Below are 18559 nucleotides of genomic sequence, written 5' to 3'. Positions count from 1 at the left end.
TCAGCAACATGAATTCAACAGCACAAACCCCTCCTGCTCATCTCTTTTCTCTCTCTCTGTATGATGTAGTTTTGTGCTGAAAAAATAAAAATAAAACTGGTCCTGACAACACTCATTTGAAGAAATAAAAATGCTCTCAGGACAGAATGGCTGAACAGCAGATAGCAATTTTGCACTTTGGATTGCAGAGGCTATAGAGAGCTCAGAGTGCTGCATTCCCAGTGAGGATAACATCATTTATTTATTTCATAATTTCACCTGCCTCTCACTGATAGATGGATGCTTATTTTGATCCCTGGAAGACAGTTCTCCACAACAGCATAGGTGCACTGAATGCTTCAAAGGTCAAGAAGCTCGAGCATGGGAAAATATTTGTGAATGAGGCCCCAAAAAAATACTGGAAGAGGTGATTTCTGCCTCAAAGATTAGTCTTCATTTAGAGACTGAGAATTTATTGCTGCCCAAACCAGCATTATCAGCTTTCTGTCAGCAACGATCATCAGGATTTCCTTTCCCAATCAACGTGAGCTGTGACCTCATCGTTGCAAAGGTGAAACCCTGACAGGGATTAAAGGCTAATAGAGAGAAATGAGGTAGCAGGGCTAAACAAAGAGGACATTGTTACATGGCAATAGTGAACTCAGGCAGAATGTTACAGCTGAAACATGAACCACCCAGCCAAAGGGGAAAACCAGAATATTTTTAAGAAGAGCCTGAGTAACGCTGGCTCTCTCCGTCTGTCAGTGGCAAGGGAAGGCAGACTATCCTTGCCATCAGAGATTTTTGAAGCAGGATTAGCATAGCCTTGTGGTTTGTAAAGTGTTTAATTGCAATTCTGCAGGGATGCAGCCTGAAAGACACTGGAAACCAATTTAACTATCATGCCTATCATTATACATACCAAATTGCTCCTGTGCACATATAATATTTAGTAGTCTGAAAGGGAGATGCTGAGTCTGGGGGCAAGGTTTAGAACATGAAAAGTGATGAAAGGCAAATACATGTCTGATATTCATCAAAGCAATTTTATCCATGGTTGAGTAGTGAAAAGAGGTAAGAAGGATTTTGTTGTTGATCTGCAAGTTATTAATTTTTTCCACTCATCCCTTCACTTTCTGGAACCAACAAGTGAGGATATTTACTCTGGGGGGATTCTCTTCTCTTAAAGGTCACTCTTGGCTGCCGCAATATCTTTTCATCTTAAACCTTACCGCAGACTTGATTCGAGTCCCAGTGGCAGCCATACCTATCATAATTTCCAGTGGGCTCTAGATCAGGCCCTTTGGCAGTCTCCGACATATCCCTGTGTTTTACAGCAGGGAGAGACTTGTGCTGTAGTCCAGATTCAGGTGTTCTGGAAGTTCAGGGTTTCCAGGTTGGTTACTGCAGGTTTCAAATGTCTTCAGCCCACCAACACAGGGTAACATCTTTTTCTGCTGTCTGCCATGCCTTCTTTTAAAAGGGACCAGATAATCCAACTTCCCAGTGGAGCACAGCAATTACCTAACGGCGCTGAAGGTACACAGCACCTTACTGCGTGAACTCTCCAGGTTGCAATCATTTGTGAGGGTGCAAGTGGAGGACTGGAAACCAAATCTAACTCAAACATGCAAGAATAGTACTGAATTTTATGTGGACCTGCTATATTTCACATGATCTACTTACATCATACCTCAATCTGGCACAATTATTTCAATTAAATCTTAAGCAGAAAGTCCAGATGAAAATACTCTTATTATAATGATGATTAACTATATATTGGGGTACTTGATTATATTGAGCAGCATTTAGAAGCTACCTAGAATAAAAACATCTCCAGCCTAATGCATCTTAGGGCTTTCTATGAGGAAGCAACACATCTTTAAAACCTCCAAAATGCTTTATTCTTTATATTTTAGAGGTCAATGTCAGCCACAAATACAACAAGGTTAAGTCCTTCTCGAGTAAAGAAACAACCAACTCAAGCAATTTGGTTGATCCCCAGCTCCCAAAAGGTGGAGCTGCAGGAAAAGCCTTCAGCTGCTTTTGAAATGTTTTTAAGCTTGTTCTTGAACTTGGAGTCACATGCAGATAATCCCCAGCCCACAGGGAAGCATTAAGATGCACATTTCATACCTGCCAAAGGTGGCCCAACTGAAACTGGGTTCCCAACTACTAAAAGCATGCAGCAGCTTTTAGAGACTGGGCAAATTCAGAGCCCCTTCTGGGCTGAATTTTGTATTCGTGGCATGGCTGAAACTTTGGATTCAAGAGCATTATAATACTTAATCCTATGAAAATCTTACTCTGTGGCTCAAAATCTACTTTTTAATGCTATCAGGCTAAAAAAAATGTGAAGCCTACTTGGCTAGAGGTATAAAGAGTCCCGTAGCAAAATCCAAAGCTATGCAACACTGAAAGATGAGTGGCAGGCTTTGGATTTGTTAGACAACAGTTTTTGGAGAGGAAGATGCATATATCATGCTGAACTGAAGGGGAAATTTAAGTAGGCACAATGTAATTACCTTATCTGGAATCAGGCCAGGAAACTAGACTGGGATCTTTATTCTGAAAGAAAACTGCATGGATTTATGTTTGGCAAACTAATTGCTGTGAACAACTTATTAATTTATATGGCCTCTTTTCTTTTCAATTTAATTTTTAGTAACTGACCACCAGCAAACAAAGTTAACTTTTCTCTTTTTTTTTTCTTTCTGTCTTCAGTTGTGATCAAACACTCGTCATGCTCTATTTCAGTTGCTGCCTTTTTGAAAAGTTCTTGGTTTGTTTTATTTTATTTATTTTAATTTTTCTTTATATTTTCTATTATTTTACTCAGCTGAGTTTGGGGAGGTGGCTTTGCAGGCTTTTACAACATGGGAATATCTTAAAGACAAAATCAACAAATATCATGTAACTTGTTAACATGCCTTTATCAGAAGTGAACACTGGACGTTTCACATTGGCATGTGGCATAAAGCGCCTGTATCTCCCTTAAATTACAGGGCATCCTGGCACCTTAATTCCCACAGAGTCATGTCAAGATTCTTATCATACGGAATTCAGATGCGTTCCTTTGTGATCTTTGGCCTGGTGTGTTTGAATACATTTTCATTTGTGTTATAATCAAGTCTAAAGCATGGCAGCTAGGGAAAATAGCTGTGCTTTTCTCAACATAGCCTATTAAGGGAAGAGTTTCAGCATAACACTGCTGCTACTACCAGAGCCCTCCTTGCTTCCTCCCTGTCTCTGCAAACACACTCTAATTTGGAGTGAGATAGAGCAATTTTTTTTTTCACTATATACATATATATATATTGAAGACAGACTTGGTGTTTGTATTGGCCCAGGGCCTGACATGGCATTTGTGAGGATGAACCACAAGCATGCGTACTCAAGCTAAGCTGAGCTAGGAAAACGTGCGCTATAACCAGAAAATACCTTATTCCCCCACCTCTCCCTTCCCAAAACAATAAGGCAAAATGGAAAGTGCACTTTGAGTTTCTCCTTTCTAACCTGTAGCCATGGCTTCCTCTCCTGCATCTTCCCACCCTGGACAGGCACACACTGAGACTACTTTGGGACAGCCAAGGCTGCATGAGCAAGCCTTGTGGGGTGGCTTTTGCAGAGGTGGGAGGGGAGGAACGTGGAAGTGGTCATAAATGGATGGTGCTTTGGCTTTTTTTCACAACAATTTGTGAGGCAACATAACTAAGGTTTCATGGAGAAGATAATATGCTCCTAATATGGGTAGCAATTGAGCATGTTCCCAACTTGAACAAGAAGAGAGTACTCCAAGGAGGCAGATATAACTCCATATCCCAACTGTACCCCTAGTGTGCTCCCGGAGTAGCTCTGCTCCTAGCCCCAGCTAGCAGTAACTCAATGTTTCACACGTTGCAAGGAGCAAAACTCCATTCTGTTATACAAAGATGCGTTCTGTAGTAAGTTTAATCTGAAATGGTGCGACAGAGCGGTTTGGCACGTGAAGCAGCTAATGAACTGCAGAACCTTTTGACTTGATGGCCATCAGTTCAGACCTCACCCAAGTTGGTAGTAGCCAAACTCCCCCGGACAGAGACTCTTCTGTTCTTGGGCGTTTTTCACAAGGAAATGTGGCTTTCTCACTGCTGCCCTAACATCTAATACAAATAACACCTCCCTGCCTGGTAGTTGGCCTCAGATAGACTGGTCCTGTGCCAACAGAGCTGATAATTGATCGCCTTTAAACAGGCACCATCTTATGGTTCTACTTTTGCTAATGGCAGTGCTAGAAGCTGAATGCCAGTTGAGACCCAGGGACACAGCAATTTCTGTTCTCACACAGGAGAAGGAGAAGCTCCTTGGATATGGCCCTGATGGTATTTGTGCTGTTCTTGTTATGGGGGCAAACCCAGACTTTATTTTCCAATGAATTCACTGACTGGTGTAAGGAGGAGGTGAAATTTGTGTTAGTATATGTGAATCAAATTTGACTCAGAGTGTAAGGGCTTTCCAAGGACCAGTCTTTTTAGGGCAAACGAGCCCAGATTCAGTCCATGTGCATTAACAGCGATGCTTGGGAAACAATCAGATCATAAGACTGTACTGCACACAATAGTTACAGCGATGCTTTGGGGCCAAGGGGAGCTTCTAGACCCTTGAGTAACTTCTGTTATCAAAGCCATTTACGTTCCATCTGTGGTCAGCAAGAAGGTTGTTCATCTCCTGGAGGTAACTCCTACAAAATACCTTCATCTGCAGTGTGACTGGAAAGAATACCATCACTTGAGCTCACTAAGCTCATTTGACCAATTCATTCAGTGAAACTAAGTATTGCTTTTGCTAAACCAGCAAATTCAGTCTCTACCTTTTTTACATAATTCTTTGAGACAGTATTGCTGGCATGTAGTATTTGCAGTTCCACACTTGAACTGTGACAATAAAAGTAGTTATGTGTTGTCATTTCTACCTAGACTAGGAGGCACTCTGTTTTCTCTGGTTTTATCGAAATGCTGCAAGTCTCTTAATGGAAATTTCTTTCTTCCTTTACATTAAAATGTTCATAAACAGTTATCAAAATCTGGGCAATTTCAAAGTATTATCTATCTAGGAAAAAAAAATATATATTTACTGTTTTTGAAAAATCTGAACAATACTATTTCATCCAGATGCAAAATTTTAAGATAACATCAGCCAAAATTTGGAAAGCTTTGATCAGCTCTGAGACAGATTTATAAACTGTCATAAAGTGGGTACGGTCTGATTCTTTGTTACTGAAATACATAAAACCTCTTCTCATTTAAAGTTAGCAAGAGCTGAAAAAATCCACCTGAGCATCTCGTCTAAGTGAATTACTAAGAATACAAAGGTAGGCACATTGAGAAACTGCAGTTAATATCTTTCCCTTATATAATCCTCAGTTATTTACACGTTGTCTTTTTGTTTAATCATTAAATCAGTTGAACTTTTCAGCTCTGTGTGAATCTACCTTATATTGTTGTTTAAGTATCCTGGACATTTTTTTCCCTCAGAAGCCCTGCATTGATTAATGAGATATTTTTGTAAATCAAAGAAAAACAATCAAGAGGTTTTGTCTTTATACAAGTGGGCTGGTTTCACTTATTTTGTAATTTTTTCCCCTTTACTACTTGTTTAGAAAAAACAATCTATCTACCTATCTTTTGGCAAAGTTCTCTTAGCAAGATTCTTAAATGTGAAAGACGAGTAGGGCAGTGTTTTTAAGAGATGTTACTGGGCAGAGCATGTGTAGAGTTTGAAATGCAACTTTAAAAATTAAGTATTTTTGAGCATCAAAAGTATTTTGAGCCCAACTCTTTGTTTGCCAGAGGTCAATGAGTGATAAGAGCAGATTATGCAGCAAGGAAATAATATTGAGTAATGAGCTTTGAAACTCTTTTGAAGCTTTAAGTTTGCATTTACATCTTTCCTTTCTTCTGCATCTGTCTGAATAGATCTTAATTTAAAAAATCGACATCTGGAACAAACATTGATTAGTCATGTAAACCACAGTGCTCAACAAGCCTTCTTGCTGTTCCTGATGTTACCAGAGTGCTGCAGGTAAGCATGTGGCTGCAGGTGCTCGGGGGATGAACTCTGTAGGCTTTTTCCCTGGACCTAATTCTCTAGAGCTTCCCCTTGACTGGCATCTTTCTGCCCTGTGCTCAGATGTGGGCAGCCCCATGCTGGCCTGTGCCAGGAGGGGACAGAAGGGATTGGGACGGCATTTTCTGGTTCAGGAGTTGCCTGTGGTTTGCTCAGGGTCTGGTTTGGGCCAGGTTCACCCTAACTCTGGGTCATGTCACAGCAGTACAGCTGCAGCACAAACTGCAAAGTTTATCTTGCTTCTTCAAAATCACTCACCCTGTCACACTTCGTGGGAAGGGTGGCAATGGCCAGTTAATCATATCCTGCCCTCTCATGCTCCAGGTCCCTCATTCCTGCAGCTCCCCATCTCCTCCCTTGTATTAAGGCCAAGTGTCAGGTCCTGCACTTGGGTCACAACAACCCCAGGCAGCGCTACAGGCTCAGGGAAGAGTGGCTGGAGAGCTGCCTGGTGGAAGAGGACCTGGGGGTGTTGATTGACGTCTGGGTGAATGTGAGCAAGCACTGTGACCAGGTGGTCAAGACGGCTAACAGCATCCTGGCATGTATCAAGAACAGTGTGGCCAGCAGGAGTAGAGACATGATCGTCCCCTTGTACTCAGTGCTGGTGAGGTGGCACATTGAATCCTGTGTTCAGTTTTGGGCCCCTCAGTACAGCAAAGACACTGAGGTGCTGGAGAGAGTTCAGAGAAGAACAATGAGGCTGGTGAGGGGCCTGGAGCACAAGTCTCATGAGAAGCGGCTGAGGGAACTGGGGCTGTTCAGCCTGGAGAAAAGGAGGCTGAGGGGAGACCTTATTGCCCTCGACAACTCCCTGAAAGGAGGCTGTAGCATGGAGGGTGTTGGTCTCTTCTCCCAGATAGCAAGTGATAGGACCAGAGGAAACGGCCTCATGTTGTGTCAGGGAACATTTAGATTGGATATCAGAAAAAATTCTTCCTGGAAATGGTCGTCAGGCACTGGAACAGGCTGCCCAGGGAAGCGGTTGAATCACCATCTGGGGAGGTGTTTAAAAGATTTATAGATTTGGTACTTAGGGACATGGTCTAGTGGTGGACCTGGCAGTGCTAGGTTAATGGTTGGACTTGATGATATGAAAGGTCTTTTCCAACCTAAACAATTCTGCGATTCTAAGGTGTGTCCTAAGCCACCACATGGTGGAGAACCATCTGGAACTGATCTGTATGGAAACAACGTGGCAGAAGTGCAACAGTCAGACCAGGTCACCAGCCTGGAGGGATGCGTGGTGACAGGAATGCTTGCACCAGCACAGCGTAGGAGGCAGTGAGGTGTGGGACACACACAACCAAGAGCTGGCATGGGGAGGTAGGACAGGGAGTTCTGGAGTTGGCTTCCAGCCTCCCTGCTGGATCAGCCATCTTATTTGGCTCGTTATTCCAGCAGGTGACTTGCTAGACCTCAAACAACAGAGTGGTAACTGGCACTGGGGACAAAGCAGGACTGCCCCTTTCCCAACACCACCAGCTCCAACACTGGTGTGCAGCCACCACGTTCGCCTGTCTCAGCTCCCTGAGCTGGATCTTTGGCAATCGCCACCAGCGCAGGAGGGAGGCCAGGCAATTTCAAGGCAGTCAATTCATGTCATCTCTGGCTTCTGAGAGGTACAGTCTCTCATGGAGTAATTACTGCTCTTCTCCCCATCCTCGTTTACCTGCCAGGGAATCCCATGGGGCAGAAGCAGGGCTGTGAGGCTCACTGGCAACCTCTTCTTGACGTTTGCCTTTGTACCAAGGGCTGAAATATGTCCCAGTTAATGATAGCCCAGTAAAACGTAAGCATATCAGAGCAGAGATGTATTGCCCTTGTTTAAAGGCATATAGGAGAGGCCAGACTGTTGAGAACCAGGGTATCCTCTAAAATAAGGAGAGGCATTTCTTAGAAAGGCTTTTTGCGGCATATCAATACACATTGATATAGGACTAAAGCAGCCCAACTCAATTAAGACTGGGAACGTTGTTAAACAGTGAACACAGTGGCTGAGTCTGCTGTCATGTTTAAATTGCAGCTAGCATTAATGGGATGGGAGTGCAGAGGAAGAAAAGACAAAAATGGCCCATTCACAACAAAACCAGTCATTTTTTCTTCCTTTACAAACAATGGGGGAAAAAAGGGAAAAGTGCTCTCATGAGAACCTGTATGAATTTCCTTAAGAGGGTGTACTTTAGATGGAGAATAAGCTAAACTCTGTGAGATACTGGGGTTTCTAGGGTAACAATGCAACGTTTTGAATACAAAAGCAAATAGATGTATAAGCCCAAAGTAAATCATTAATGTGCATCAGTATTTTTGAGATGGGTTGGAGTGACTTGTATATTGTAGTCCCTCTTTATTTAATATTTCAAAAGTGTTCTTTGATTTAAAAGCAAACACTTAATAGGCCTCTTTGCAGACAATTATGCTCCCTTTTCTACACAGCACTCTGAGAAGAGATTGGTTATTGATGCCATCTAATAGAACAAACACACAAACTTGATGGAGTCAAACAGAAGAGAGGGGTTTTGGTACATCAAGAAACTTAAACACAGGCAGTATTTTAAGGTTGCTAGTCATCCCAGTACTGCTTGGTTTCTTGCAAACTTGCATTGGCTTCAGTGTCCTGCTGAATTCAGGCATACTCAGTCAATCTGCATCATACTTTTTAATTTCAGCAAATCATTTTTGGTAACAGTATTTTTTAACTAAGCCTTTGTATAACAGCAAATGAAACAGTGCATATAGATAGCTTGGGGCTGTACATAACTTTTTCCAGAGCAGTTCTTATCTTATTAATTTTTGGGTTTTTTAATACAGTTAATTCAGCCTAGGAGACCTGTTCGTAACTGCATGATGAGTAACTCCTAAAGCAAGTTAAACAACTGAAGAGATTTCTTATGTGAGCATGACTTGGCCGTGAGAGGTTCTGATCCTCTAGTTGCTAATAATTGTAAATGAACTTCTCCCACAAGATCCAACCATTGTTCCAACATATTTTCCAATTTTCATCACTATTTTAGTGACATACACAAAGTTTGGGCTACATATTTAAGAGTGCCAAAACACAGTAATTTTAAAATGCTACTAAGATGGAACAAATACAGCTAGAGGTACTTATTAAAGTTTAGGATGAGCGACAGATTATTATTTCCCAGAAGAAAAATAATACACTGCACATCTAACATTATGGAATGGAATTAAACTATGATCTGTAGTTAGAAAATCTTTTAAACTACTTTAATTAGTCCACTAGATAAACAAAAATCTTCCCTGGTATGAGAAGTGTTAAATCTGTGGCAATTTATTCAATGCTGAGGTTTTTACAGTTCATAATGCACATGAATGATTACAAAAAATAAGTTCTCAAAAATTTAAGTAGTGGTTCTTCCCAGGACTGTTTTTGGAAGCTCCTATTTGCTGTTCATTACTCATGTCCCTTCTGTACTGGAATGCTAAGTGGCAGTGAGTTTTTAAGGGGCTTCTGTCGCAGGTCTGGAAGAAAGACATGGGTACATAAGAACTCCTCTGGTTTCTGCAACGTTGCTAGTGGTCTAACAAAACATACATTTTCTCGCATATCCTCTCTTAGACAATTCTGACTACAGCAAACTCCCACTACTTCCAGGTGCAGAAGACAGCCTGCTACTGGGAGCAAGTGTTTTCCCTAAAAAAGCGCCAGATCACCATACCTCTCTCTCGGGACATCCCACTGACCGTGCCGTGATGTGCACGTACAGAGGAGAAACAGAGCTACGGCTCGGCACGAGGAGGAGGGGGAACTCTGCTGACCTTTCCTGGGAAGCTCCCAGCCGGATGATGGTGCCACACCACATCACATCACTGCTGACAAGTTCCCTGAGCAGATTCCTTCCATGGGTAATTAGCCTTCATGAAGCATGAATGGACTAGTTTTCTATCAGGAGACTGAATTTTTGCTGACAAATTAGACAGATTCCCCGAGGCCAGAGTTATGCAGCTTTGCCAGTCTCACTAAAAATGTGATTTATAACAGATTCCTCAGAACAGGCACTCCTTGCTTCAGGAATGAAGGTACACACCATACTCAGACTCTTCACCTAACACGATGGTCTTAGAAACCTCTGTCTTCTGCAAAGAAAAGCTGACTCTGTTACCTTTTTTTGATTTATCAAGTGACTCCTCTTTTGCCTACTGAGTGAGACAGTGCTGGGAAACTATAGTCCGTATCCAGAAGTCAGGGGTTGGCAGGTGTAAATCACATACGTTTTAGGAGGTAAGGGGATGTTAGTTTGGGAAGCTATAGCACATATAGCTGGATGGAGTTTCTAGCTGGAAAAGCAACTCAGCAGATTTTGTCTAAGATACATGTCTGGCTTTTTACGATGTTGGCATAAAACAGAAGCAGTGGAGTAGAGATTGTGACCTGCAGAGTTCAGGCTTCTTACTTTGTGTTAATTATACAATAAATATGCTGCTTTCCATTCTGTTGCCACCCTACACGTTCCCCTGTACTGGGGCCATGAGCAGCACAAATCCCGATGCTTGTAACCTCTGAGCACAGCCCCAGGGCCGTGATGAGCCTGCAATGCCAATTCACCCTGTGGGCAGGGATGGCTGTTTCATCGGCGAGGGGCGAGCACAGGTAAAAGACAAAAATGAAGTCTAGCAGACATGAATGCCATATGGCCCTTTATTCCCCTTTTCGCCTTGCTTCTAAACCAGAAAGGGAGACAAACAAGACATTTTCCCAAGACTAACAGGAAGACCTGCAGTCTGGTGCAATTGCAGAGTCCCAGGTAACAAAAATGATGGGCAGGGAGAAAGGGGAGAGAGGAGTTGGTGGGGAGCTTTAGACTGACATAATCCTAGACCCAGTTCCTGTCAACCGAGCCTCCACTTCCAACTCACCACTGTGTCTTCTCTTTATTTACCCCTCCAGTGAAACCAGCATCTGTATTCGGTGAATATCAGCACTTGCTCAGATCAAAAAGCAGGCTCGCCCATCTCTGAGAGTGTCTTGAACATGTCTGTGTTTGCATGGTATTAATAGTTAATATTTATTTTAATTATTAATTTATATTACTTAAAAACTGCATGCAGTGTTATTGAGGTGCCAGGCACATCCAGAGGCTGGTCAATGATGTAGGGAGAGGCCAATAAAACCCATGGAGTCTTTATCTAGCAAGTGGCTAATGTGTAGCAGACAGATCCAGACACAGTGGGCTGATTTTATTTGTGCAAGGTTTGGGCTTAAGGAGGACACTGCACAGGTGAACAGATGGACAACCCCCTCCTTCAAAATGTACTTTTATCTCCATGTGAGCTGTGAAATTTATAGCTCCATAGCATTATGGCTCCTGGTCATTAAAGAGTGGGGGATTTTTAAATTTAGAAAATCAGAATCCTGTCTTGTAAATACAATGAATGACTTCTGCAGAGACTAAATTTTATTATATAACCAGCACATGCAAAAGGAAACTAATATCATTTATATTTGTGGCTGCTTAAGGAAGCTAAGATGGCGGTTTAAAGAAATAATAATCTATACATCACTTAACCTTAGTTTACTGACATGATCTGATATCTGATGGAAAAAGAAGAAAAAACAAACAAATGTATAAAACATGAATGGATCAAAGCCTCCCTTCAGATATGTAATTAGATGAACTTTTTGGACAGCTGTACATATTGGTTTAAAAGAAAAAATAATTTTCTTTTTTTCAGGTCCACAGATAGGACAGCAGAGTTTCATCAGATATTTATTTGGTATGTTAAGGTTTTGAAAATAAAATAAAATAAAAAATATAAATAAAATATCCTCATATCAACAAATCTTCAGAAATCTTCCAAAGATGTTACTTTAACAGCTAATTTTTTCCCCTTTTTTACAGTTGAGGTTGCATGTTTCTTTCAAAGGAACATAAAGCTCGCATAGGACAATTCTAATAAAGTGACATCTGAGATTTTAAACTAGATCTTCACGAGTTTCACAGCATTATATCAAAATTAATACTCCCAATTTTCACTACCCTTTCCTCGTAACTATTAAACTTTTCTTATAGATACAAAAATTGACAAATGTCTACAGAAAAGTATTCTGGAGAATTGAAGTTTCAACCCTTTATTTTCAGTTCTGTATCTGTCTGCCAATCTAACAACTCTCTCTATATAACTGGATATATTTTGCTCCTAGAGACAGACAAATTATGTATGTGGCAACTTCCAAGTTACCAATAGCATCTTCTCAAATATTATTTCTTATGGTGACGTAAGACTGGCTTTCTTAAATGCTCCAAACCCAAACTTTGTAGGTATTTGTTTCTTAACACCTATTATACAAATCCCAGTCCTGTTGCCCTTGTCTTACAAAGATTATCTGCTGACATAGTATTGTAAGTACAGAAAAGCTTTTAAAGTCTTGGGTTTACATGATTTAGTTAGCCTACACAGAAAGATTAGGATCTAAGTGAAATGCCATGAATCTACGTATCACCTCCTGTGATTTTAGTTTACAATAAAGATTCATAGATTCACTAATGAAATTATACTCCATAAATGAAATTAACAAGTTAAATGAACAGAATATCTGCAGTTAATAATATGAACTCAGTATAGTCAGAGATTATTTTAGGTTGAGTTCTGCAGCCCATTTCTGTACCTCCACTAGATGTCAGTCTGTTGACAGAGCTGGAGGGGTTTAATCCATATTTCATAGTAAGGAGCACGGTCAGGATCACAGCTACAATTCTTCACTTCCAGTCACCAGCAGCAACCCAAAATAGGAGATACTCTGAGTCACTATACTGTTTTTTCTTGTTCTTTGCTCTTTCACCCCCTGTCTTTTCCCTCCAGCAAATTTCTCAGCACTGACAAGGTCCACCGATGCTGATAAATGGGAGCAGTGCTGAGTAACGCGGGATTCCCTGTGGGCATTTCCCTTCGTCCATCCATTCATAAGGGCTTGACACATGCACTCAGGAGGACGACTTCACTTGTGAGTTCCTCAAAAATATTTCAGTGCATGCTTTTTTATTCACTGACAGAGACCAGGTGGTGAGGAGCTTTTGGTTATTCCTGTTCCTTAGGAAGGATGTTTATTTTCTGGGAAGAAGATATAATTTTAGACAGCGTTCTCACCACTTCAGTAGTATCTTTCTAACATAGCTGAAGGAGCCAGGCTGGACTGCAGGCTTAGCAGATGAATTAAATTTCCCAAGCAGCAGAATCAGGATAGTATTTCCAGGATTGTACACAGGTTTTTGGAGGATTTTGCTCACAGATGCTGAACAGTGGCTTCTGGAGCCCCAGAAAAGGTAAATTTCTCATGTGCAGCTTTGCAAACATGATGCAAGCCCAGCAGGTCAGGTTTAATGTGCATGTGGAGAGTGACTACACACTGCAGGCAAAAGCAGCGAGTCTGCTTGAACCTTCTGTTCTGTGACAAAGTCCTTGTATGCACAAAAGCCTGGTGAGCTCAGTATAGATCACAGGAGTGATTTACGTACACTTAATAGAAACTTTTTGGATGCTCAGCTGTCCAGGCTGCTGAAGTCCAGAAAAACTGTTGCTGCTGTCAAAACACAGGAAAAGCCAAGATTTCGACATGAGAGATGAGATCCGATTGTATTTATATGGGAAATCTGCGTTATATGGCACAAGTTTCACACTTAGCACTGCTCGTGGGAGCATTTTCACCCAGGAGTCTAGGACTTAAAGTAACGCTGGATAATCAAACTGGTCAGAAGAGGAGACTGGTAACTGCACCTTCTCACCTTCACAGTCCTCTTCAAGAATCCTCCTTTCCCACAAAAACTTAAACAAAATGTTCACAACTTATCCTGCCTCTATGCAACAGAGTCCATTTCTAGGCATGCCTTTCTGTAAAGCTGCTGCTTACTGTCACCTTCCCCACATTCATCTTTTCTTCTTTAGTTTCATGATCAGTGTCACCAACACCCTGCCTTGTGGAGAGAGATGTCCTTCCCTGCTTTGCGTATTGTTTGGAGTATCCCTATCCTTTCCTACAGTCATTAAACTTTGGTAACTGCATTTTTTTTCCCCGTCAACAGTGTTAAACTATATTATTGTCAACTGACATCCAAATACAGGAAAAATCAGTGAGTTCTTTAAGGTTTGGTTTAATCCAAATTTGCATTACCTCAGATGTCACACAACAGTGTGTGTATCCCCTCTCCTCCATTTTCTATTGTGGCTATACTCACCTCAGTGGTCCCAATCCATACTTACCCTGGCTCTCAAAAAAATGAGAACATCACTCACCATGTGCCAATTTGAGTCCTGATTTAGTGTATACTATATAATAACAGAGAAACTCTCCATGCTTTTTACAGGTCTGCCAGTCTCTGATATGCCACATACCTTGGTTTTATACATCTAAGCACATGCAAACACACATGCACAAGCTGAACTGGGCGTTCACTTTTGTAGTGGTGAGTGCCATGTGCTGCAGATAAAGGGATCCCGTTGTGCCTTTCAGACACTGGGGTTTTAAGCAGGCAAACCCTGTATGCAATGTTTCTTCTGCAACAAAGAAATCAGTATGGGTTTAGCCACTGGGTTCCTCACAGTCCTGGTAATTAAATCCCAAACCCAGGATTTAATCTCAGACCCTGTAATAGGGAGATTCTCTATCCACAAGAATAAATTTCTGAATGGAAGACAGCCTGTCCCTGGCCAAGGTTTTTGCTTTGCTTGTGCCCTCACAGCACGGAAATCACTTCTTGTCACAACTACAAACTGAGAGGGAAGAGGTTGCTGCAGCAAGGAAGGGAGGGAGTGGAAAGGCAGGCAGACAAAGGCACTTTTTAGGATCTCTGGAGGATGCCCAGCCCAGCTCGCAAGCAAGTTCAAGCAGACCAAGAGGTATTTTCAGCTGGAGGACGAGAAAGGTGGTAGCTGGTAAATGCATGGAAGGTGTGCAGGCAGAGCTACACTCAGTGCATATGGGTCAGGATGGGGAAAAGGTGGTAAAATAGCCCAAGCTTTTTCTTTGTCCTTGCAGGCAGCTGTTGCCAAGAGCAAAGCTAATGACAAGCAAAGAAATAAATGACCATTCCCTTGGTGTTTCCTGCTTGATATTGTTTAAAATCAGAAATGATAGAGAGGTGCAGAAGCCATGAGCACACTCCCAGAGCTGACACATTCTCTAATGATATGTGAGGCAATCTTTGTGTCCCTTACACACAGAAAACAGCAAGACTATGTAGATTTGTGTACACACAGCCTCCTTTAACTTAGCACCAGACTTCTTAAAATTCAGCTGCACTTTCTGCCATACCAGACAAAATCCTGATGTTAAATCCTGCATAATATAAATCAGTGGGTACATGAAGGTAAGGTTCATGTACAATGGAATTCCCAAGGTTATAAAGGAACCAGACTTTGGGTAGCAGGTGTCTGTAGCCTCTCTCAAATCCAGCTGATAAGGCAAGTATTGTGTCCTTCCATATGCTCACACAGTTGTCCAGCATGATGATGATAATGCTGATCCTGACAAAACCACTCCATGTGTATGTGGCATAAAAACTTTGTGAAGGGCAGGTGACAGTGATGAAATTCCTCATTCACTCTGGAAATTGGACTGCATCTACCAAATGAGGTGAGAGTATTTGCAGTGACTCTCAGCCTGACAACTGTACAGTGGACAGCATTTCATCCATATTTACCTCTTGGAAGATGCCACTCATTTCCATGACAAACTGCGACTGCTTTGAACATCTTCTCTGGGGCCTTGCAGGCTTTCTGTCCAGATGGAGGGATTTCTTTCTTATGAAAAATTAAATTAATTTATGCTATTACATAACAAAGGAGTGACATGTTCATCTCAACATCAAATGCTGCTGCTCTTTTATGGCACTCAGACACACGTATAACATCTAATGTGAAGCCAAATAACGTCTTGAGTTGTTGGCTCGTGACTGCAATAGCTACTCTTGGGCTTATGAAAGTCTGTAGTGCCCATTTAATATGTATTCTTATTGCTCTTGAATACCTCCAAAAACCATAAAAGCTGTTCAGTGTTCCACCTCTGGTGGTTAAGAATATGGCGCTATGTCCTCTCAAATGTGCTGCTCCTTGTCTTAATATAGGTGCTCAGAATTCCTCAGCTAATTACTGTCATTTGCCTGGTATAAGCGGGCAACTGAGGGGCAGCGTGAGGGTGTGGTGTGCTCCATGGCTCAGTGGATCCACCGTGGGACTGACTGCTCAGCAATAAAGGCTAATCAAAAGCATTTCCCGAGTGCATCAATAAATTTCACTGGATCCTATTAAATGCTAGACCAAAAATAAAAGTTTGGTCTACAGCTTCAAAGCTTTGTGGCCCAAGTCATGTTTAATCTAATACAGGCCCAAAATAAGAGACAGAAAACTAATATTTATGCCGGAAATACAACATGCTGTGGGAATTTCTTCTTTAGTGTAAAGTAAGGTTTTCCAGAGCCCAAATTTTATCTTCTGACGGAAGTTACCTACAATAAAAAAGGCAAGGCTAGTATACATCTTTTGATTAAAACGAGCGATCATCTCTCAACATTTGAGACGTGAGGGATTCAAAGTCTTTGACCTGCTTTGCCCCCTGCAGAGCCAGTGTTTGCTGAAACAGGGAAACTGTCTCCCTCCAGTTTTTCAGCTGGGGTGGATCTTTCTCTGCATCCAGCTTCAGACACCAGTGCCTCAAGAGACTGCTCTACCTCTTAATTTGATGCAGAACTCTTATAAATACGTTCTGCATCATCTTATCTTCAGATGGAGTCATCCGTTCCAGGTGGATCACTTTCCTTCTTATAGTTCTCTAAATCTGTGCAAAGAAAAACTAATGTTACTTAGATTATCAACTCTTTGGAAGGAAAAGCTGGATCTTTAAGGGATCTGCCTGTGTTCACAGAATCAGACAGATCAGATGCGCTCAAGGTACATCATCTGTGAGTAATCTGGTAAAAATCACTAAATTCTATAAGTGATATCCTTGAGACCCTGCAAAACTCCCTTACGAGAAGCCTATCTCAAAGTATTGCATAGCCTTGTAATAAAGGTGGTTTTGAGTATGTTGTTGAGAATGAATGGAAGCATGGAAACACTAAAATGAGGAAAACAAAAAATGCTGTGGCTGTTTAGGGCAGAAAAGAAATTCAAAAGAGATCTTATGCATAGGCAAAACTATTTTTCACAAAGATCCATGAGTAATAATAATAACTGAAGAGGCATTTGATAAAACTGGCAGCAAATCTAACCAGGATAAAGCTGGCCTATGGAAATCATTGGAAGAAGACATTACCAAGAGCAGGAGTCTGTTACGATTGCCAGAAAAAAGACTCTTCTGTTGTGCCTTGTTTTCTAAGTGTTCTTAAAAAGAAAATATTTATACGTGAAGCTGCTGCATGTCATCTAGCCTTGCCCCAGGGTAAACACAAGTTACTTTTGCCTTCCTTTACTTCAACTAGGGTTAAGTTGAAGCCTTAATAGTCTACTAGTTTGCATTACAGAATTAATGTATCCCCATCCTGATGTCTTGGACACCTATGGTCTAGTCTGTATTTTCAGCTATTTGATTTGGAATATTTGGCAGTGTAATGCATAAGTACACTACAAGATAAATCTGTATACTTGATGGAGTAAAAGCTGGGTAACTCTTGCCTTAAAATATCAGATGTCATTGAAAAAAATCCCTAAAGAGAGATGTTATAAGGGCTAAACAAGAAATTGTTGCTTACAAGATTTGTGTTTGACAAATGACAGGCAAAATGGCAAGTAAAAGATGATGAAGTTTGAATAAAATTGTGTTGCTGGCCACACTTCATCCCTTCCCAAACAGGGTAGGATAAAACCCAATACACAAATATATTTGCAGATAATTTTCACAGAGTACATGTGACTATCTTGCTGGATTTCAGTGTACTTTACTGTTTTCTTCATTGAAGTTGTGACCAGCTGGTTGCCTGGACATACTGAATCAGTGGTCAGCAAGAACATGCAGAACAATGTTGTTATGTGCAGTAGCCAGATCTTCCCGGGGCCATCACTGTCAGGCACAACATCCTCAGCTGCAGCCAGCACACTTCTGATGCTTCACTAATCTTAGTCTCGAGTTTCACTGCAGTTGAGATAAATTACTCTTTACTCATAACAGGCAATTCTTAAAAGTAATAGGAGCTGTTGAAGAACTTGTATGATTGCCAAGGCTCTTGCCTGGCATCTTTTACTTACTTAATTTCTCCTAGAGCTGTTGAGAGCTGCTTGTTTGTGTATTAATGAGTAATACACAATCATTACCAGGATGAAGCCAGGAAATGACACTTACTAATGGACAAATTTAAGAGTGGTCCTAAAAAGCCTGCCCCACCGGTAACCCAAGTCATACAAGTTTTATCTAACAGAGGGTTACAACCTCCAGGTGTGTAGGGGCTGCTCTGGGAGATGTGTCCCTTCTGCCCCTGCAGTGCCCTGGCACTGGTCCCAGGGCCACAGGTACCTGGGAGATGTG

This window comes from Nesoenas mayeri, assembly GCF_963082525.1.
Source record: "Nesoenas mayeri genome assembly, chromosome: 1".
Classification (NCBI taxonomy): domain Eukaryota; kingdom Metazoa; phylum Chordata; class Aves; order Columbiformes; family Columbidae; genus Nesoenas; species Nesoenas mayeri.
Note: the sequence above shows the minus strand (reverse complement) of the source record.